Source organism: Galeopterus variegatus, unplaced genomic scaffold, assembly GCF_000696425.1.
Source record: "Galeopterus variegatus unplaced genomic scaffold, G_variegatus-3.0.2 Scaffold4477, whole genome shotgun sequence".
Lineage (NCBI taxonomy): Eukaryota > Metazoa > Chordata > Mammalia > Dermoptera > Cynocephalidae > Galeopterus > Galeopterus variegatus.
This window is the reverse complement of record NW_007730588.1, coordinates 71,179-94,618: the sequence shown is the minus strand read 5'-3', so window position 1 is coordinate 94,618 and position 23,440 is coordinate 71,179. Positions and strand designations below refer to the sequence as shown.

Genomic DNA, 23,440 nt, shown 5'->3' with positions numbered 1-23,440 from the left:
AGGTGTTCGGTGTTAGGGATGGGCAAAGAGGAGGGCTGGATTCGGACCTCGCTACCTACTCGCTTATTGGCCTGAGACTAAACAGGACCTTCTAAAAGGCCCTTTTCCTCTTCTCACGTTCCTCACGGAGACAGTAATACCTACCCTGGAGGGTAGCTTTAAAGGCAACAACTAATGAATGTGTGACAGATGCCTGGATGTAAAGTAGGCTCTCAATAAATGGTAGCAGTAATTATTATTGTTGATTTTGTAAAAGGAGTTAGTGCATCTAAAATGCTCAGAATAGTACACTCAGTAAGTGTTCATTATTATTTACTCTTGTTATCAAAGGGAATTGGAATGCCTTATCAATTTGGGATCTTCAGGCTTCACAGAAGTAATGCTATAGATTTGGCTACTGTGCCTGTTAAGGCAGGAAGGCTGGTATTTTCAGAAAATTTTTGACATGATTTAGCAGGTTAAACTCAGCCTATAAAGGGAAGTGAAATTATAAGATCTGCATATTAGAAAGAGAAAAGACTGCAGGTTAGAGAATGGGTGAGAGGAAGAAGAGAACATATGTGGGAAGATACACTGGGAAGCCACAGCAGGATCCCGGATTTGCACTGAGGCAGAGGGTGTAGGGAGAGAAGAGGACTGATCAGAGATTGGTTTCGCAGTTAGAGTCTGCTTTACTCGTGGAGAATGAGAGGGAGGAAGGAGTCACAGATGATCTTGAGATTTCTATCTTGGAGCAATCATGTGGATATGGATTTCATTTACTGAAAGGACGAACAGGCTTGGAAAATAGAATTCATTTAGAATTTATTTTAAATTGGATTCTTGCATAGTTACAGAATTTATTCATCCAGCAAACAAAGAGACATTTCTTTACTCAGATATTTTTGTCATGTATTTTAAAACTATTCCATGATTTAACCAGCATACATCACCAAGAGTAAATGCATACATAGAAAATAAATACAATCAGTCTTTTGTTGTGATACAACTATATAAAGTAACTCAGTCCACAGTTATGCAACACTTAGAAATCATGACTAAGAAAATAGAATATTGACATATGAGTCAAGATTTACAATGACAAGTTAATTAAACTGATAAACAGCAGGTTCAGAGATGTGGAAGTAATTTCTAGTTTTCCATCTTTATTTAAATGTATTTCAGAGAAACAGCAACAAAATATGTTAAGGAAAGGAGCATCCTAAAGGAGAAAGGAAGGCAACAAAAAGTAACCAGAGGCTGGCCAGTTAGCTCAGTTGGTTAGAACGAGTGTTATAACACCAAGGTCAAGGGTTCGGATCCCCTTACCTGCCAGCATCAAATAAAAAGAAAAAGTAACCAGTAACATTATTTGTGTAAATGATGATTTAGACAAGAGGATGGATAGTGATTCACAATTAACTTATAAAACAAGCAATAAGAAGTAGGTCAACTGCTATATTTACAAAACAAATATCCATCTGAAAAGAGTCTGACCAGAGCCACTTTTCATAGTGCTATTTTCAATCATTTTCATATTTTTAGTAGAATTTTAAAAATCCCTTTTCAGTAATAAAAACGATACCTTAAAATAAGGCCATAATTGTATTTCCAACATTGAATTATAATTGCCTGCTTCTGTGTTTTCCCCTCACTGGATTGTGAGCTCCTGAACACAGAGGAGACCGTGTCTTATTCAACCTCAAATCCTGGGCACCAAGTACTGTGCCTGGCAGTGGTTTAGGGAGAGGCTGGATGAATGTTTATCTAATGAAGGAAGAAAGGAAAAATAGCACACATCAAAAATATTTAAGCTATTTCTACCTTCCTGGATAAAACAACTTCATGTTCACTAATTTAGCAGTTATTATCATTTTAAAATGTTAGAACATTTTCTTTATAAATGTAGTATAGCCAAATTTCAGATAATTTTGAAAATAAAGAAAATTACTGCATCCGTAATCCCACCATGCAAATAAATGACTGGTTAGCATTTTATTTTAGCAAATAAATGTCACCACTATTAGAATTAATCTATAATGCCACTTAAAAGCATGCATTTTTTGAAATATCCAGATTTTGAAAATTGACAGTGTTGTTGATAGAGCCCTCAAGTATGACAAGTTGAAAAGAAAAATAAAGGGTATTTTAAAGAGAAATTTTTAAGATGCAGATCATGAATGTGAAAGGTAAAAGAAGCCTCCATTGATTGGGAAAGAGATGGTTCTTCTAGCACTTTTCAGGTCTAGGGACGAAGCTTCATTATTTGTGTAGTTTCTGCTAACATGGATTAAGGAAAGGAAAATTTGTTGTGACTAATAAATAGCTAAGTCATCTGATCTGGAACATAAAAAATCTCAAATAGAGTATTTGAGAGCTACTGGCCTGGAGTTTGACAAAGTTGTGCTCTTAAAGATGTGGTAACCAAGTGAACTTAAGAGAACTGAACAACAGAACAGAAAGTTACCAGGGGCTGGGGGAAGGGGAAAAAGGGAAGTTGTTCTTTAATGGATTTGCAAGATGAAAAAGTTCTGGAGATCTGTTTCCCATACCATTGTGAATATACCTAACACTACTATGCTGCACACTTAAAAACGGCTAAGTTGGTTAAAAAGAGAGAGAGAGCCAGAATCAGAAAACTAACTCAGTGGTTTGGAGTCTTCTTTTTTTTTTTTTTTTTTTTTGACCGGTAAGGGGATCGCAACCCTCTGCACGGTGTGGCCTGCACCACGCTCAGCCAGTGAGCTCACCGGCCATCCCTATATAGGATCTGAACCCGCAGCCTCAGCACTACCAGCACTGCACTCTCCCGAGTGAGCCACGGGGCCAGCCCTGGAGTCTTCTAATAAAATGTAATATTATTTAGAAGTGAGAGACATTGCTAAATAAGGTAAGGTCCAATTTTCCTAGTGTATTAAATTCTTTGTGAAAAAGAATTACAACCTTTAAAAAAAAAATCATGAACTGTGGCTCTGGGAATATGGGACTGGAACCCAGGGAAGACTTGTCCTTAGTACAAGCTTAGTGGTTAGTGTGGGTGTGTGATTCAGACAGTTGCTCCATCTCCCTGAGCCTCAACTTGGCCTAAGGATGGTTTCTGTTGTCCCCTTCCACTTGCAGAGTCTGTTCCTGCAGGGATAAGGTCACACCAGTCTGTAGAACTGTACCCATCAAACAGAGTACTTGTCAGTATTTACATTATATTCAGTGGTTAGTCATACTAATTGCTAAAACAAATTGAGCATTTACTCAGTGCCAAGCACTCTGCTTATTTAGTTTTTGCAACTGAGAGTGGGCCCAGAGGGTTTAAGTAACTTACCAAAGCCACAAAGCTTATGGGTTAAGGAGTTGGGAACTCTGAAACTGAACTTTTCTGCCTGCGAAAGGCATACTCTGAACCTAAGCTATACTGGAGAATATGGAACGTGCATAAAACATGAGAATTCTATAAAGTTTGTAGAAAAAGTTTAAGAAATCCTGACAGAATGGGATGTTTTATAAATTCATTTCTCTCATTCCGTACATCCCAAATAGTGAAACCACAGGTTTGGCTCTTCTCTCTGTAACCTCCCAAACTCAGGAACTCTAGTTTTGCTCATCAACACCACAAAGTTCGTATTACTGATTTAGTGCAGAATTTAGTTCTGTTACTACACTGAACTTGTAAGAAGTTTTAATCTATAATCTCAAAATTCTTAAGATACTATCAAAGAAGACTGTGTCCCAATAGAATCAAATTATTCACTTTTCGTAAATGCTTAAAAGTGCTAAATGCAAGTGTTTTGAAGAGAAATTGTCAAAAATATGTAGACTGTTTAAGTCATAAAAGCAAAGAAAAAGCATATTGTTTTGTGATTTGCCAAATTTGTTCCTTTTTTTAAGGTAGCCAGGAGTAGATTTGAGCACAAGCACACCAAATGGCTGAAATAAATGCATTTATTAGTAAATATTTAATGGGCTGATTTCTGGCCCACTTATAGTACTCTGTTCCAAGAAGATAAGAAAAATAACCATGTTTCTTGAAATAGAAAATGTGGATAAAATGATAATGGTTTGCTGATTAGTTTAAATTAGTTTGTGGCTGGAACTACTGAGAGTTGTTGATATTACAGGAACTTTTTTTTTGCCCTTATACTCAGAATATTTTTCACTACCTAATTAAAATATTTAGCTTGTAGGGGTTTGGTTTCAAATATATCATGATTTTAAATAAATTATGAATTTGTAACAGCATATTAATGTACATTAATACAAACCAGAAAGCAAAAGCCAAATCCTGATTAAGTACAATTTTTTGCCTACTCTGCACCTATATTCGTGTGGCCGAGACAGACAAGAGAAAGCCAGACAACCAGGCTACCAACCTGCAGTGAGCCCTCCACGCTGCTCAGTAATTACAGCCTCTCCCGTTCCCAGATGCCCGTCTCATACCTCCTCTCTCCTCAAACTTCTAGTACCACCTTCCCCATTTCTCTCTCAGCTGATGGCCTTGGTGTGCGCCTATCCAACATCTCCACTCAGGCAGTAGATCTCACCTGTTTACCAACTCAAGAATATTAGCTAGCAATTCTCCCCTATTCCTCCTGCGTCATCTGCCTTTCCCTGTTTACTGGATCATTCCTGTAAGCATACGAGCACGCTGTTACTGTTCCCATCTCCAAAGAAAAGAAAACTTTCTTAACCCCACTTCCCCTCCAGCTGACTTGCCATTATTTACAGCAAAATTACTTGAGTATGGTCTTGTCACCAATTCTCCTCCCATTCTTTCTTGAACCACTCTAATTTTAACCCCACTTCCCCTCCAGCTGACTTGCCATTATTTACAGCAAAATTACTTGAGTATGGTATTGTCACCAATTCTCCTCCCATTCTTTCTTGAACCACTCTAATCAGCCTTTGTCCCCACCACTCCATCAGGGTCAATGTCCTACATGATACTACAACCAATGGTCAGACTTCCCACTTGATTTATCAACTGTCTCTGATGCAAACAATCCTCTTTTGAATCTTCCTTAAAACACTTTCTCTTCTTGGCTTCCAGGACCCCTCTTTCTCCCAGTTTTCCTACTTAAGTACTCTTCCTCCGTCTCTTCCTGACCTCCTACTCCCAGAGTGTCCCAAGACTCAATTCTTGAACCTCCTTTCTTCTCTAGCTCCACCTTCTGCATTGGCAACAGCATCCCAGGCAAATCGATATCAACTTCTCCTCTAAGCTCAATACTTGCATATCCAAATCCCCATTCAACATCTCAGTTATAAAATGTAAAAGCATCTCAAACCTAACAAGCCCGAAACCAAACACTCGACCTCCATCCACTCCCCCCAAATCTGTTTCTCCCAAACTTTCTCTTAACTCAGTAAGTGGCAACATCATCCTTCCTGTTGCTCAGGCCAGAAACCGTGGGTCCACCCTGGTCTCCTCTCCTTTCCTCACATCCCACTGTCTCTTCACAGGCAAATTCTATTGCTGGCTCCACCTTCAAAATATATCCAGAATCAGACCACTTTTCGTTCTTTGACTAATATCTCTTGTCGGGAGCCGTGCATCCGTGGGAAACGGCGTGGGAATGTAAGGAGGACGGTTCCCCGTTCAGCAGGGCTGCGGAGAATCTCCGTGTGTGTGGCTGGGCCCCGCAGAAGCCTTCCCGAGAATCCCTATTCCGGTATTCTCAGGATTGCATGGACTTGTCAACCCCCCCGGGAATGACTGGATGTTTTATGGGAATGCTTATGCTCTTGTGCGTCTGGTGTGAGGTGGCGGTTTCAGTACCCCCATTTTTGGAAATACCCTTTAATAATGATACAAATGAAATTACATTTTTCTTGGTTAACGAAACTGGCCTTTTGGGAAACTCCTCAGTTAATAAAAACAAGTTTGATCTGATTAATGTAACCCAGGTAAAAATGTTGAAAAGTACACCTGGATCCATGATTTGTTTTAACCATTGTTCAGAAAAGAAGATACAAAGAAACCGAGAGGTCTTCCTGTACAGATAGATGGACAGAGCAGCAAGAGTGGACATGTTAAAAATAGTGAGGTGGTGGTACTTTTCTGTTCAAACCCCTCACAATGGCTCCCAAGGTAAAAGCCCAAATCTTTTCAATGGTGCACGTTCTCCAGCATCCACGTCCCCTTTCTTCTCTGACTCCATCTCCTGTTTCTCTCTTTTGTTCCCTGCAGTCTAGTCATACTCACCTCCTTACTGTTCCTCTGCTTGGAATTCCCTTCCCCCCAATTTCTACATGGTTTGCTCCATCACTTCCCTCAGGACTTTGCTCAAATGTTGCCTCCTGGAGAGACCACCCTACTTAAAATCCCAAGCCACAACCTTGCACCCTCCCCATCCAGCACTCATACTCTTCTTCTCTTTTATCTAACGCATTATTTTACTTACTTTTGTTTTTGTTGTTTAATTATCTACTTCCCCCAACTCAAATGTAAACTCTATAAGGGCAAGTATTTTTTTTAAAAAAACGTTTTATTTATTGCTGTATCCCCAGCACCCAGAACAGTGCTTGCCATAATTATTTATTGAATGAAAGAAAGAGAGAATGAGTAGATGGGTCATGGTTAAGGATAGAGAGATCTTTTATCATACACTCCTATGTACCTGATACTCCACGGTTATTTTCTCATTCAATCTTTGCATCTATGTAGTAACTAGCATTATCACCCATTTAGAAATGAGAAAATCAAGTCGCAGAGAAATTGAGTGACTGCCAAAGTCATACAGCCATAAGTGACTGAATCAGGTTTCAAACCCAAGTCTGTTGGCCCCAAAGCCAGAGGATCTAATGGTTCACTTATCTCACAGCATCATAGCTTTGGCCTCAGTCCACGCCATCAGAGGACATGCACAGGACTATACCACAAATCAGTCTGAGTAGCCTCCAGACAGGCAATCATTTATAGGTCAGTGAGAGTGTCGCATCTCTGGGTGTATCTGTGCCTGCCTCATGCTCCAAGATTTTGTGAGTACAGGTTGACCATCCCTAATTCAAAAATCAGAAATCAGAAATGCTCCAAAATCCAAAACTTTTGAGCACCAGTATGACACCTTTGCATTCTGATGGTTCACTGTACACAAATTTTGTTCCGTGTACAAAATGATTAAAAATATTGTATACAGTTACCTTCAGACTGTGTGTATAAGGTGTATATAAAACATAAATAAATTTCGTGTTTAAACTTGGGTCCTATCCCCAAGCTATCTCATTCTATATATGCAAATATCCCAAAAATCCAAAAATTCCAAAGTTGGAAACACTTCTGGTCTCAAGCATTTTAGATGAGGGGCACTCGACCTGGAATAGGTTTTTATACCATTTCAAACATCTGAATGTTTGGAACAATCCATATGATCAGTTTACCAAAAGAATTTCTGTAGTTTAACATCTGTTCTAAGTGGTACTCATATTTTTTTTCCAGACAACTGCCTTTAATAAAAAGAGATGTTGAATCTTCAAGAAGGAACGACAAGAGAATAAAATATTTCAGAGAGATGTAAGATATTTCTGGCAGATTAGTTAAGAAATCAATGGCAGCGTTGCTTCTAGAAGGGAGACTGAAAGATTAGGCAACAAGAAAGGGAGAGAACATTCTTCTCACTCATATCACTTGTACCTTTTTAAATTTTGTGCCATGTGCATGAATTACCTTCTTAAGAATAAAATAATTTAAGAATGACAGTAACAGCAGTGCACCCTGTGTGGCCTCCTGCTGAGAAGACAGTGAAGATGGCAAGCTGTGCAGTTAGGAGAGCTGGCTCCCAGTCCCTGCCCTGCTCCATCAAAGTGACGCATCTTTCAAGCTCTCTCAGGGCCTCAGTTTCAACCATCTGCAAAGTAAAGATAATAATTAGAGCTTGTTTTGCTTCATGAAAGGAGATCTGTATGAGAAAGGGTATTCCAGGTATAAAACATTATACGCCCATAAGATGTCATTATCTTTTAGGAAAAAGCCAAGTTTGGTAAGAAAAAAAGACAGCTCACCGAGCTTTGGAACATGAAATGGGGCCAAAATAGCAAAAGGAGCTGTCTACGTATATCATGATAAGTTCTTAGAAGCAAGAAAAATCAGTTGAAAATCATTTTACCTTAAATGTAGAGAGTATAAACATGATTATCATTTGCACTATTACAGCTCCTCTGTTCCCTAGTCTTGTGATGATTACAGAAATTTTAGTCACCCTCCCCTAGATTGTTCTTTTATTCTCACAATGCACAGACTAGCTAGAATCTAGAGAACTGGAAAGATTTGCAACTCATTTAAAGAATTGCTAGAATCGAATAATGTTAGATATTCAAAGTTAGGTAGTAGACTACTCTGAATTTTTAAATATTAAAACTATCAGTTGGGTTCTAGATCGAAACCCTGACTTGAGACAGTAATTATTGTATTAAAATTCATGGAAAAAATACAAAATAATCTGACCTCTGAATTTTTAAATATTAAAACTATCAGTTGGGTTCTAGATCGAAACCCTGACTTGAGACGGTAATTATTGTATTAAAATTCATGGAAAAAATACAAAATAATCTGACTGATGGCTAAAGACAAGAGGATGAAAACAGTGTGTAATGTATGGAATTACTTTTTAAGCCACACATTGGGTCATCAATGACGTAAAGTAAAATATTTTTCAAGGAAAGCCGATTATGTCACTTTATAGGCCTGTTCGTCTAAATAGCTTATTGAAAACAAAAACAAAGCTAAGCACGCAAAGCGTGTAATTCAGGACTGTTTTGGAATCTGTTCCTCTTGTTCATTAGCTATTTTTATACTGCAGGGGAGGAAAAATGGCTTCTCTCCACCTTTCTAAATTCTTTATCTGGGCTACAAATTAAACTGACATAGACAGATTAACAGGGAAAAAAACATTTTTAATTGTGTGTACACACGGGAGTCTCCCACAAAACGGGAGACTTGAAGAAGGGCCAGATGACTGAAGCTTATATGGCATCCTGAGCTACAGAAGGGAACAGGGACTTGGGGCTTGGGCCTTCTGGGGGGGTGAGGGAAGGAAATTTATGGCGAATAGAGGTTGTCTTGTTATGCAGATAAAAGTCTCTCAGGTAATAAAGCTTGTCTGGAGCAGCCCTCTTGCTGATACAGATACTTTTAATAATGTAGATTTCCTACACAAATGTAAATTTATCTTACAAAAAGACAGCTTTTCAGAGGTACTCCTGTGTCTGGCAGTTTCTCAGAATAATTAGTTCGAAATATGCCAAAGAAGTGTATTTTGGGGTGGCCTATACTACAGTCATATTTTGGGGTGGTGTGTTTTGAGCCCCAACAATACCATTTTTGGTAATGGAAAAATGCTCTAATCTAAAGTGTTTAAAACATACATAGAAGATTCACTGTTTTGAGGAAAACTTATAAAGCTTTCTTTCATAATTTTTTTTTTTTCCTGATTCATTTCCTCCTCTTTCATCTTGGTATTTGTAGGGGAGGGGATAGTGCTGCTCCTCCAAATCATTCCCAAAAAAGAAAACAAAGGTCTGTGCTCATCTAACTAATCAAAAGACCTTTTTCCCTTTGAAGCACACCGTCTCCACCCCACCCCCTCCCCACCCCCCAACCCTAGTTATCTGCTGGTTTCAAATGGAGCACCAGGGAGGAGGCAGAAGGTCTTGTCCTGGCCCTGCCACTTGCTGTGTTTACCTGCGGCCTGTGGCTCACACCTTTCGTCTTCTGTACAGGCTCAGGCCTGCAGTTTCCTGCAGCTCTGGACTGGGCTATTCTTCCACTAAGAAGGTGGTGAGATGACCGAGTGAAAGGATTTGGAAACAGTTTGTAAACTGGAACATACTGCCTAAAAGTGCAGGACTATTACTATTAAATGTTAATTAGAAAAGAAAGATCCTTCCTCTCCTCTTACCATTTCCCCGTATCTCTTTTTCCATTTCCTTCTTCTCCTTTCTAACAACTTTTTAAGCCATGAACACACCATACCAGCAATAGTAATAAGAACTAAGAGTCTGAATTCTTAAATAAAACTGAGGAAGAGTCAATATAGGTTAGACCCAAATTACCGAGAAAGGTGAAACAAAAACAAGTTCAGGGTCAAATTCTAGGAAGTTGCGTTTACAGTTTTTACCACTTCATGTTTTCACGTATGCCAAAGTCTTGAAGCTTTGGTCATTCTTCTTCCACTTCCTGAAGCAAGACAGTAAATGCTGACTCGTGTCATTTGCCCCAGATGCCACCGGAAATGGCATCCCTTCCCCAGACACTAGCTTGCAAACGCAGCAGCACCCACAAGTTAACTTATTTACCTTGTAGCTCGGACTCTGGGCTCTCCGACCTGGCCACTGTGATCTGCAGCCAAGAAATGAATCTCTCTAGGAAAGAGATCTAGAATCAACGGAGAAATGCTTTTTTAACTCTCCAGTTACTTTAATGAGTAAGTACCTTTCAATTTTCATATTTGACTTTAAACATTAAGTTTTCATTTCTGACCAGCCTTCTTTGGGACCCTCATTTTTTAGGCACTAACTATAGAAAGGAATCACCATCCTAGCCCACTCCAGCCCACCCCACTTAACAGCTCTAAAAAGACAACTGTTACTTGGTAATAGCAAAGCATTAGTGATTGATAAACTACTAAATTTCTAAAATTGGACAGTGAAAGGAAACAGCCAATTCAGTTGTGAACTGGAGAAGGGATGGGAAGCCTCTCTTGTCTGTGCAATCTTGTATGTTGTGGTTGACCACAAAGGCTTGGCATCAGTTTTTACTCCCAGCCCTGCTTTTTATAAAATGCATGTCCCCAGGCAGATTACTCAATCTTTTAATCTTAATTTTCAAATGTTTAAAATGTGGAAAAATAAAGTACCTATTTCTTAGGGTTCTTAAGAGGAATAAAAAGTAAGCAGGTAAAACACTTAAAATACTGTCCGGGAAGGTACTAAGTAATGTTATTAAATGTACTAAGTAATGTTATAAAAAATCAGTGATGCTAAATAATAAGTTAAAGAAGTGTTACTAAATAATAAGTTAAATACTTAATTTAACTGGAAAGCTCCCTTAACCATGAAGCCCATCTCCCAAATATGCTGGGGAGCTCAGAACAACAACAACAGTGAACATTTGTGGAGTTTACAGAGCATTTCATTTGATTTCCACAGCTGACTCTAAGGTAGGCAATGCAGAGCTGTTGGCTTATTTGGGGAACTGGAGGATAGGGGAGAACCTGAGAGCTCTGCTGGACATGGTAGCAGAAAGAGAAGCCCCCAGGTCCAAGCTTGGAGCTGCAGGGAGGAAAACCGTGACTTGGGAAAAGGTCTACTGAGAGAAGGTGCCTTGTGAGCCTGGGGGATAGAACATTCATTTCTCCAGCACAGACTCTTGTTCTCTCCCCTTCCTCACCCTCCGGACCTTGTCCCTCCTCGTGTTCCAACCCATAGATCTTGAAACTGGGGAAGTCCTCAGTCCCACTCTCAACAGGCAGAGGAGTGGGAACCCGTGTATTCCAGATCCCTCTAGGAAGTAATGTGGGTAGGGACCCAGGTAGATAGAGTCTGGCTCTCAGAACCCCATTTTTAAATTCAAAACGTTTTTACCATAGAACACTATTGCACTCAGTCCCACTCTCAACAGGCAGAGGAGTGGGAACCCGTGTATTCCAGATCCCTCTAGGAAGAAATGTGGGTAGGGACCCAGGTAGATAGAGTCTGGCTCTCAGAACCCCATTTTTAAATTCAAAACGTTTTTACCATAGAACACTATTGCATATAGAATTCAGATACTACGGTATTAATAATAACAACAATAGAATAATATCCATTTTAAAAGCTCTTTTGTGTAATCTCAGAGGAGTATGGGGCCATTTTTCTCATTTAAAGAATGAAAACCCAAGGAGCACAGAGATGAAATGAGCATCAGAGGTGGCAGAAGCCTGAGCTTGCTGACTTAGCTGTGTGTTCCTGTCACTGAGAAATGGGCTTTTGTGGCCAGTCATGGAGACACAGTTTTCAGAATCCAATCTGTTCATCAATTAAAAACAACTAGTAGTCAGTATTAGCTCCCCAATCACCTTTCTTTCTCAACCATGGTAACTTTTTATTCAGCCACTGATTAGAATCTGGGGTAATCAGTTTAAGTATAAAAAACTGAAACACAAATACAGCTTTACTGCAACACTGGGCTTTCTATGGACCCCTAGGAAGACTAGCTAACAATCAGGATGATGAAAATCAAAATAAGTTAACTTCATACCTGCTTTGTTTTCTCATGGAAAAATTTAAAGCAACGCAGGAAACATTGTTTTGTTTTTCAACAGAGAACAAAGAAACTACAAGCAAATATTTCTTTCTAGATAAGATTATTTTTTTTCCTCTTAATTTCAACAGATATTTATAGCTGAGGTTAAAAGCTCAGGCTCTAAAGCCATATGTCCTTTTTTTTTTAAAAAAAGATGACCGGTAAGGGGATCTTAACCCTTGACTTGGTGTTGTCAGCACCACGCTCACCCAGTGAGCAAACCGGCCATCCCTATATGGGATCCGAACCCGTGGCCTTGGTGTTATCAGCACCGCACTCTCCCGAGTGAGCCACAGGCCGGCCCCATGCCGTATGTCCTTTTAAAGAAACAAAACAAAACTTTAAGCTTATCTAATCAATCGTCAGCACCACGCCCACCCAGTGAGCAACCGGCCATCCCTATATGGGATCCGAACCCGTGGCCTTGGTGTTATCAGCACCGCACTCTCCCGAGTGAGCCACAGGCCGGCCCCATGCCGTATGTCCTTTTAAAGAAACAAAACAAAACTTTAAGCTTATCTAATCAATCAGAAGATTCATTGTCAATAACAGACCAGTTCTGCTGTTTACTAACTGGGCAACCTCAGGCAATTTACATAACTTCTCCTTGACTCAGTGTACTCATTTATAAAATGGAGATAATAATAGGTACTACCTCACTGGGTTATGAGAATTAAATAGGCCTGGCACAGAGAAAATCCTCAATGAATGCTAACTGTTATTAGGCACAAAGTACTGGATCATGATGGGTACAAGGGTGGGTGAGACCCACTTCTGCCATAGAGGACTAGGATACAGTATGATAGAAAGGCACATGAGCAGTTAATTATAGCACAAAACAGAACCAAGTGTTAAATAAAGGCATCCGTCAGAGGAAGGAGAGAGATTTTTCTGTCTTTAGGAAAAGGGACGGCACTCAAAATTGCCTTTCAAAGTGGGTCTTTAAAAGGGAAGAGGATTTCCATAATAGAAAGGGGTTGAGAACATTTATGATGAGTCATCGGAGCAAACAAAAGAAGATGAGAAAAAGCCCTCCGGGCTTACACCCCCAAGCTTTGAGTAGATCCATAGAAGGATCATATCCTAGTTAAAAAAATTAAAAGTTTATAGAATGCAAAATGTTGGAGTCATGCTAATATATCAAATGAATATGAAATTTAAAAACCTAAATGATAAAGTTTTACGTGAAGGAACATATATAAAATAAAAGCTATACCATTTTAGAAATAATGTTTTAATCAAAGTAAGACACTTTTTTTTAAGGATTAAGAGAAGCTTGTGGAAAGTAAAAACGTTAACCATAAAACCTAAAACAGAGGTGAAATTGGTCACTGTGCTCAGCTTACCAAAATACACAAGGTTACTTGTTGGAAGTGCTAAATAAGTGTTTTTATATTGGAGTGCCATGGAGGAACTTTGTCATGGAACTTCCTAACTTTGGTTAGGGAACTTACGTCATGAACTTGGCAGACCCTTAACAGATCACACCCTTTTGAGATATTACCATCTGGACTTGGGAAGACTCAACTGTGACTCTGTGACAAGGACTTAACTGACCATGACAGACCTCAAGCAGAATATAAGGAATGGAGGCAAAGCCCCAAGTTGCTGCGATCATTAAACTGCTGGATTGCAGGATGGTACTGCCAATGAGGTGCTGTTTCCTCCAGGAGTTCAAGAAGGGACGTGAGTGTATGCCGCTCTCAAGACAGTTCTCAAGGACCATCAATCACACTCCATCAGATGTGTCCAGTTCCTGGTGGACGTGAATCGGGAAAGGACTTGGTGCCAGAGATGTGAGATTCCTAACCTGCTCCTAACAGGATTGTTGTTTTGCCCCCTCACAGATTTGTCACCCCTTTTCCCCTAGGTGATGGAGCCACAAAGGATTACTCAAAGCCCATCTCTTCTGAGCAGTGAGAAGCCCCAAAGTGGTTAATCTCCCAGAACCCTCAAGAGAGAGGCATTCCTTCCATTTGGGAAATTAACCACGAATTAGGGTTCTCTTCCTGCATTCATTTTCCAGCCCAGGAAGTTATAGGAAGAGACATAGGTGGGCTTAAAGTTTTAACAAGTTTCACAATAGAAGCTGGTAACATTCAGTAAAAACAAGTCAGATGACCTTCCATTAGGCAATTAAGTTATCCACCAACAAAAGCTTGATCTTAGCAAACATTCTCTTCTTACAGCAATTTCCCAGTATCTTTACATATCAATCAGTAACCTGTTGGTCTTTGAGCCAGCAACCTTGCTGTGTTACAACTCTTTATCTTACAACAGAGACTCAATGGCCTGGGGAAAATTTCCTGTTTTTCATAAGGTCAATATTTGAAATTGCAAGGCTTTGGAAAGCCAGGCCCTGTGAAGTACATATGCTTTATGCATATTCTACACAGGATAAAAATAGGAGTCATGTGTAGTGTGCCCTACAGGGATCATTTAGTTTAAATAAGAAGTAGGGTACAGATTAATTTGTGTGTGTGTGTTTAATAAACCAAGTGATTCAAGCATCCATACCTTTGTCTCTAATGGTCCTTGCCCACCAATAAGGGTCTGTGCGTGATTGTACTTCAAGTAGCTCACAGAAAAAAGACAAAAAAATTACATATATATATTATGTAAAGTTCATGGAAAGATTTATATTACCTTTCAGCTCCATTTTTCTGTGAACTTTTTGAAGTACGCTCATATTGTAACATCTTCTTCCCTCAAGTGTACGTATGTGTGTGAATATATTACCATCTGGACTTGGGATATGTATATATATATATTCTTTTTATTTGCCAAGTAGTAGTTGAACTGACCTATATTCAGACAATCGATCAGGATTTTGATGTCTCAGGAACAGTGAAAACAACAGCAGTCACAGAAAATAAAAATGACTTGATCCAAGCGTTTCAGAAGCAGGGTTTATTTCCACCCAGTTATGTACCCCCAGCCAGTGTTTCAAGCAAAATTAGATAGCAGCTCTCTGAAATTGCACAGCAAGAATATGCTGCCATCATTAATTCAGCCACAGTTTGCTGGGAGGGTAAATGGGTGTCTAAAAAGTGTGGAAGTCATAGAGGACCACATGGACTGTTACTCTGCCTTGCTCCCTCCCTTTCCCTGCCGTCCCTGCCCTGAAACTTTATTCTACCCATATGAATGTGTCTGGATCTCAGGAGACAGGTATGGGATAGAAAAAAGGATAATAGCTAAATTCCTTGAGCACTTAAAAATATGGCAGTATCATGCTAATAACTTTACATATGTTCATTTAACCCTCACTTGTTAAAAATCTATAGGAATATTATTCCCATCTTGTTGAGGATTCTTCAGAGCAGAGAGGTTACTTAATCTGCCAGGGTCTGGAGAGCTAGTGGTGCAGGACGTAAACCCAGGGCCCTCCGGCTCAGCCCCTGTGCTTTACTGCCTCGAGTAATCTGAATACAAATGGGAATTCATAAGGGGATGGTCCATTGTAACCATCCAAACTGGAATGGGCCTGGGGGGGGGAGGGGTGTTACTAATGATTATGCTCAGAAAACAGGCACAAACCAGAACTGCTGGGACAAATTGGGACATAAGCTCCCCTTACACACCTTCTCCCCTGACTGACTGGGCAAACACGGGAGGGTGAGGATGTTGAAGAGAAGAAAGGAGCTGGTTAGCGGCCTTGAGAAAGACCAACATTTGGGAATTGCCAGAGAAAGAGGACCCTAAAAAAGGTTGCTGGGGAAGGACAGGAAACAAGAGTGTCACAGACACAGACTCGAGGGCAGAGGTTTTCAGAGGGGAGGAGTCAACAGTGCCCCCCGTGAGGACCAACAAGCCACCACTGAGAGGAGCAACAAGGAAATCATGGGTGATTTATTGACAAACATTTCTTTGGTTTGGTGGAGTTGGAAGACAAATTAAAGTAAAAAGAGGAGTGAGTAGGAGGTGGGGACCAGGACGCAGTCAAGCAAACAACTCTTTTTTGAAATGTGGCCTTGAAGCTGCGGGGCGAAAGATAGGACCGTCCCCGGAGGTGGAGTCAAAGTTTCCTTTCTTTTTTAAAGCAAGAAACTACAATGTGTTTAAGGTTGAAAGGAAGGAGCCAACCCAAGGGACTGAAGAAATGCAGAATGCATAATTATCCCTCCCAGGGGGATACACTGGAGCAAAGTCCCAGAGCAGCTGAACTTTATACCTAGGGAAGACCTGCAAACAGACCCGAGGGTAAACTTTATACCTAAAGAGGTACACCTCTTCCTTTGCTGGAGGGTGGAAAGGGGACTGGAGAGGGGAGTCTGAGTGAGGTTATGTGTGCACAAAATTTTGAGTTTTCTCTAGAATCGGATGGGGAGGGCTTGCAGTCCAGAGGTTTAAAGGGGGCTCATATCTGGCCAGCACTGTACAAGCCCTTGATATACAGGCTCTCTTTTTATCTTCACTCTTAGTCAGTGAGGTAGGTGACATTGTCCCCGTTTTACGGAAGAGGAAACTGTCACTCTGAACTGTGGGCAACTAGACTGAGAGCACACAGCTGTTCGGGGGTAGAGTCCACGTCTGGCTTCATTGTCTCTTGGAGGTGAAAGCAAGGTCACCACCACCTTCTGGTATCTTTCATTCGTGGTAGAGGGGTAAGAGGTGGGAAGTTAGCAAATGTAGTTTAAATAATGGCTCAAGACCATAATGTCAAAGTTTGCCATAGACTGTACATGACTGAAATCATATTTTTGTTATGAATTGCTTTGATTGACTTTAGGAGATCCTTCCATAAAACAAAAGTTTTTAAAGATGAGGCCATTTGAATAAATGATCCATGGTTTATTTTTTGTTTTTATAGAAGTTACCTGCGTATCAGGTGTTATAAACTTCCACTTCATAAGGAATCTCTTTTTTCTTTTAGGACTCTGAGTTAGTTTTATTACTGTCCTGATACCTTGTTAAATTCTGAAATCACAATGATGAGATAAATTTGACTAATCATTCAACCTTCATTTATATATATATATATTTTTTTTTTTTTTAATTTTATTTTGTCGAGGAATCTCCACTTTCTATGGTTCACTGGAAATGTTTATATTATACTATTACTATGGAAAAAATATGCTGCTTTAATAATTTTTAAACTTGGTAATTTTCAGACTTAAAGTGTTTGAAATTCTTTCATTGATATTTTATTTCAAAAGCATTACAAATTTAAGATTATGGCCTGGTAGAGATGATGATAAATATAAATTGAATTGGTGGTTCCTGCCTCCATAAGGTAAACTTTGATTACTCAGAGCCCAGTTTGAAGTTTGTTATTCTAGTTTCAAATTTTCATTTATGTCACATGTATCTGAGATTTTACATGTGTCTAAGGACTACGTGAGTAACCAAGTTAGAAATATGGGCCAGACGGTGTGATTTCATGATACGGGGATTGGGTAGAGGAGCAATGATGTTTGTCGGGAGATGTGAGCCAAATTTGCAGAATGACAGCTGTAACAGCCCTAGAGAGATACAGGTGTTCTCTAAATTTTTACTGAATTTATTAATGGGCTGCGAAACTGAGGCCTATTCAATAGGTGAGGTCACTGGGAGTGGCAATTAGAATCGGTCTTTCAGATGGTTATTTGGCAATTATTTCTCTATTGTATTACTTACCATAATATCTCTGAGGACTTTTCTGGTTTTTTTATTTGTTCCTAAAACCACTTTTTAAAATAGTAGGCCTGAATTATTTCCCCCGCTTTGCTCTTGTATGGAGGAGTGAATGTTCACTGATTTGCCCCAAATCAAAAGATTAGTCTTTAGAGAATCTCCAATCCACAGGCCCATTAGGTCTTCCCAAAGAGAAGTGTGAATTGTTTTGCTTTTCTTTTTCTCTTAAAACTTTATATGGCATGTAATTTAATTTTTGATGAATTCAAATCCAACTGAGAAAATTAAGCAAATGCCATGACATACGAAAGTCACAGAGGTGATTTCAATTATTTTCTTATCTATACCATTGTCCCATTAAAATTTAAGGGGATCTTGGAAAGTTCAAAATATTACTTTGATCCCCAAAAATGTAGTTAGAAGGAAATGAACTATTTATATTCCCAGTGCAATGTTGCATTAAAATAATTAGTCATATGCAGAAAACTTCTGAACTAGTGCAAGTACTTCCTACAACTAATCAAAACATCCTAATTGTTAGTGACTATCTCTGTCATTTAAGACTTCTCTGCAGGGTCCCTGCAGCAACTGGCCTATTTCAGTGTCACTTTTCTTGTAAGTAAAGAACAATAAGAAAAGAAAAAAATTTAATTACTACGAAACATTGATTAATGGAAAGTAAATGCTATGTATTTGGTTCGTGATAGTTATAAAGCAATGATTTATAATTTATGGCTTATGAAGCTATTAGTAAAATTATCTTCAAACAGGGAAATATAAGCAAAATGCCTGAAAGTAATTTATTGTAGCAGTAGCCATTATTAATGCATATTTCTGTCACAGCTTTAGCCCAAGCCCAAATTTTACTTCAAAAACAGAAAAACATGGAACTACTTATGATTTGGGGAATTGTCATTAAACTCTTAAAATCCTGTTTTAATTTGAGGTCAGAATTAAGTCACAGGTTGCAGTGATTGTCCATATACCTTCCCCGTCCCCCTTGAGTCTGCCAATAGCCTTTGGTGCCTCATTTACATACCTCAGTTCTACCAGCCAGCTCCTCCTGTGATCTGTCTTTGGGTGCCCATTACCTTACCCCTTCTCTTGAGAGAAGAGACTACTTTTTTATTCCACCCCCTTGCACCTAGCACAATATCTGTCTATCAATGATTCTTATTCAATGAATGTATGAATCTGTTAAAATATCTACTGTATTAGTCCGTTTTGTGTTGCTATAACAGAAATACCTGAGACTGGGTAATTTATAAAGAAGAGAGGTTTATTTGGCTTACAATTCTGGGACAGCTGCATCTGGCAAGGGCCTCAGGCTGCTTCTACTCATGGTGGAAAGTGGCAGGCACCTGGCGGGTACAAGCAGATCACATGGCAAGAGGAAGCAAGAGAGACGAAGCAAGAGAGAGAGAAGGTGCCAGGGTCTTTTTAAGCAACGTGCTCTCGCAGGAACTAATTGAGGGAGAACTCACTCATTAATCCCCCGCCCCCAGGGACAGCATTAATCCATTAATGAGGGATCCATCCCCATGACCCAATCAGTTTCCAACACTGCCACATTGGGGATCAAATTTCCACATGAGTTTTGGAGGGGACAACACATCCAAACTCCATCATCTACCAAAACAAATAAGTGAGTTTAGCAAATCTGAAGCAAAGAAAGCAGTTTAGGCTAAAAACACCACTCGTTTTTCAACTACCTCTTTTATTTCATTTTTTATAAATAAAAAGAGCTCTGAAAATAGAGGTTAGCAGCCTTTTTAAAAAATAAGAGATTTACCTATCCAAAATATTCTTGTCCACTCACTCCCCTAAAAATCCTTTTGATTTTGTTACGTTTTGTTTTTAATCCTTGGCATTTTAGTTTAAAGTCCTGAGGGTGTCTGAAATTTGTTAATCTTGATATAGTTGCAGTGTTCTTTACCAAGAATTTCATGAATTTCCTTTCAGTTTCAGCTTTTAACTGGAATGCATCTTCCCAGTCATTTTCCCCTCCCTTTTTTTCTCTTGGTCGTATCTGCATGCTCCACTGAAGAACAATAAGAAAGTCTTAGGTGGACATTTGCCTGATTGTGGCTATGAGCTCCTGGATCAGCATTTGAGTGGAGTAAGTTCACTGGTTGGGATACAGGGCACGCAGAATTCTTCAAACACTGGGAGGCCAGGAGTCTGTAGAATTTTGTTTGTGTTATTCTAAAATGTAGGTCTTTATATTTTCTCGTGTCTCTTGCTTGAGATTAAGGTATGAGGTAAAAGAGAGAGATATATATATACTCTTACTCCCCACCTCCTCCCCTCCAAGTCCCCATGACCACCTCTCCTGGGCAGAGTAGGTGGTTGCCTGTCCATGCATAAAGGCACACCCAAAACCCTAAACCCTTCTCCTATTAGAGGTGGACTTTGGAGTAAATCTTAGCTTCATCACATCAATATCCTTCCTTATAAAATGAGAATAACAGGAATTATCTCATAAATAGGTTAATGTTTGTAAAGCACCTGGCATCTAGTAGCCATTCAATAAACTTTAATTTTGTTTTATTCAATTTCTTGCATTATCTTATTTGATCTTCATAGAACCCTGCTAGACAAGCAGCACAAACATTATAATCTCTCTTTTACATATGATTAAACAGGTGTTCTGAAATTTGCTCAGTAGTAATAATAACTCTTAACAGTGCTTACTATTTGTCAGGCATTGTTCTTGTCCCATTTTATGGTGAGGAAAATTAAGGCATAGAAAGGCTAAATAACTTGCCCAAGGTCAAAGAGCTGGCAATGAGAAAAGTTGGGATTCAAACCCAGGTAGAATGGTTCTAAAAGCAATGCTCTTCACTAGAACTCTGTAGGGAAAGATCACCTCTACCCATCTTACTACTTAACTGGGATTTTCAGCTGTGTCTAAAAACCATATTAACACGGGACAGATTACAGGAGAAAAGTATACAAGTTTTATTAACTTTTACATGTACACAAGACAGTGAAAACTCCAAGAAGTGACCAAAACACATTGCTTTTATACCTTTTGGGCAAAGAGTAATAAACTTTGTGATAAAATGACAAGACAAAGGGGTCTGGGCTGGGGGGTAGTAAATTCCAGGGGAGTCTCTAAGAGATAAACAGAGGGGTGTAGATCTAGAGGAGGGTAACAGTTATTTTAGTTAGCTTATTTATACAGATCCATTGCAGCATCAATTTTCAGATTCTGGTGACAACGCTTATCTTGTGTTGGTACAGGGAAGGGATCTTTCTTACAGGAATTTTTATGATTTGCTATAGGAAAGAAAGGACAGTTCAGACAGCCCATTTTTCGAATACCTCTTCTCAAGTGACTTCAGCTCAAATATTGATGTCAAAGAGGCATATTTTGGGGTGACATATTCTGGTTTCCTTCAACTCTAAAGTGTCTCCATTGCTCACAGTTTTTAAGTACTGAATTTGAATCTGTCCAAGTCTAGGGCACTTGACCGTCAGAGAAGGAACCCATTAGGCTATTTAAACAAAGTAACCACTGGAGAGGAGACAGCACTAGCTTATCAGATCTGCCAACCTTGGGAGAGAACACATGAGTGGGAGGAGTGAGGAGGATGTTGAATTCCATAGGGTACAGGGCACAGAATGTGACCAGAGAGCTGGCCCAGATAGGGCACACAGTCACAGCTGGGGTGGCATGAAAACCCTGGAAACACAAGGGGAAAGAGTGTCCTTCACATTTTGTACTTGGAGGCTTGGGTATTATGGAGTGGGGAGAAAAACTGTTCCCAAAGGCCCCTGAACTTTCCACAGTTCATGGCCCCTTAGTATTTTCTACTTTGTAGTATAGTTATCAATGAGTATTTCTGATCTTCTCAGGGGCAAGACCATGTTTCACTCATTTTTATATTCCCCGTGCAAAGCACATAGAAGGCACTTAGTAAGTATAAGTTGGACGACTAAATAAATCTAAACAAATGAGCACGCTTCAATCCCAAAGGGATTTGGAGTTTGCTTTCATTTTGTTTTATTTTATTGCACCCACAATGAGCTAAATCCCATTTTTATACTTTTTTTTTTTCCTGGTGGCAAAAATATTTTAATGAAGGCTCTTTGGGGAAAGATAAGTCAATATTTTTAGCTGCTCTTTTATCAAACTCTTAATATTCTACCCATTTTAATATTTTAATTTTTATACTTATACCCATTTAAAATCACAAATAACATAGCTTTTAAAAATCGAATGTGTAACTTAATAACTGCTATCCCTCACACCTATTAAAATGTTTACTAGTGCATAAAATCTTACAAATATCAAGCCACAATTGATTGTACAGGTTTCTGTGTAAGTGTATGAAGTGTTCTTCCCAATTTGAGATTTGTTAGCAGTATTGAAGTATGTTTCTACCTTTTAGTCATGGGTGGATATGAGTCGTAAATGGCAGCTTGAAATCAACTTCATTTGAAGTTTTGAAGATAAGTTTCAAATCTTTTAACATTTCATCCAATGTGTTGGAGAGAGAATTTTTTTACTCTACTGTTTTAGCTTCAGTACCTGGGGGTGTACAAATTAAATTAACAAAAGATAGATTAACAGGCTAGATTAAAGGCATAGAATTTTAATTAAAATTAACATGCAGGGATGCACAGGAAAGAAGAGAAACTCAAGGAAGTGGTTAGACTCCAGACATACACACCCTTTTAGCAAGGGAAAGAGGATCTGGGCTTCAAGGGGGGAAGTGAATGGGAAATAAATGGGGGATCTAGTGGAAGATAAGGGCTGTTGTAGTAAAGTCTGCTTATGTAAAATCATCTTGGTGTTTCCCTGTCTTCAGTGAAGAGAATCTGCCTGATGATAAGTGATGAGTTGCTCTGCTCTCCCTGGTGGGGGAGAGGGGTGTCGCCTTCCTCAAAGGGAAATTTATGCCCTGTTTTTAGCAGATAAGGGGAGAGCAGAGAACTCTGTCTGCATCTGTTGATTCTCTGTTGCTTTCAGTTCAAAATAATCCTTATGCCTAAGTGCATGTTTTGGGGTGGCATATTCTGATCTTCAACTGGAAAGCAAAGAATATTACAGTTGAAACGTATCCGAATTATTTCTAGTTTTATCTTGATTGATTTTTTTCCATTCCTACTGGTAAGAAACAGCTGCTTCCTTGTCAAAGAAAACTGTTTTTATAATGTTTTCTGACCTGGCAGGGGGACTCTTTCTGTTACCTGTTGTATTTCATTTAGTTCTTTTTAAGTTACAAAAAACAAAAAATCAATATAAGACTATATTTACCCCCCAAAAGCAGGGGAGTCATCCATATATAGCTTCAGGGATACGGGCACGCAATGTGGGAAGTAACTTCAATTTAATGTTACATCACAAACATTCTCCGTGTTCTTGCCTTTTTATTTAACAGCTGTAAAGTTTGCCTAACCGTTCTCTACTTGTTTGATATCTGGGCTGCCTCCGGACTGCTGACAGGTCATCCTGGGACACCTGGGGACGGAGGGGGGGGGGGGAAGGGAGGAGAGCAGCCCCCCCCTCCCCTCCAGGGGGAGCCAGACCAGCCCCCCAGAGCAGCCCCACGCAGTCCCGCGCTC

At 39.5% G+C, this 23,440-nt stretch overlaps 1 long non-coding RNA gene across 1 annotated transcript in view; it reads left to right on the top strand.

Moving 5' to 3' along the window:
• The window catches only part of LOC103603168, a 43,219-nt gene that overhangs the window by 8,317 nt on the left and 11,462 nt on the right, over nucleotides 1-23,440 (top strand). Inside the window, exon 2 of the long non-coding RNA XR_551589.1 lies at nucleotides 10,271-10,391. This is a non-coding gene — a long non-coding RNA (uncharacterized LOC103603168). The remainder of the gene's footprint in view (nucleotides 1-10,270; nucleotides 10,392-23,440) is intronic.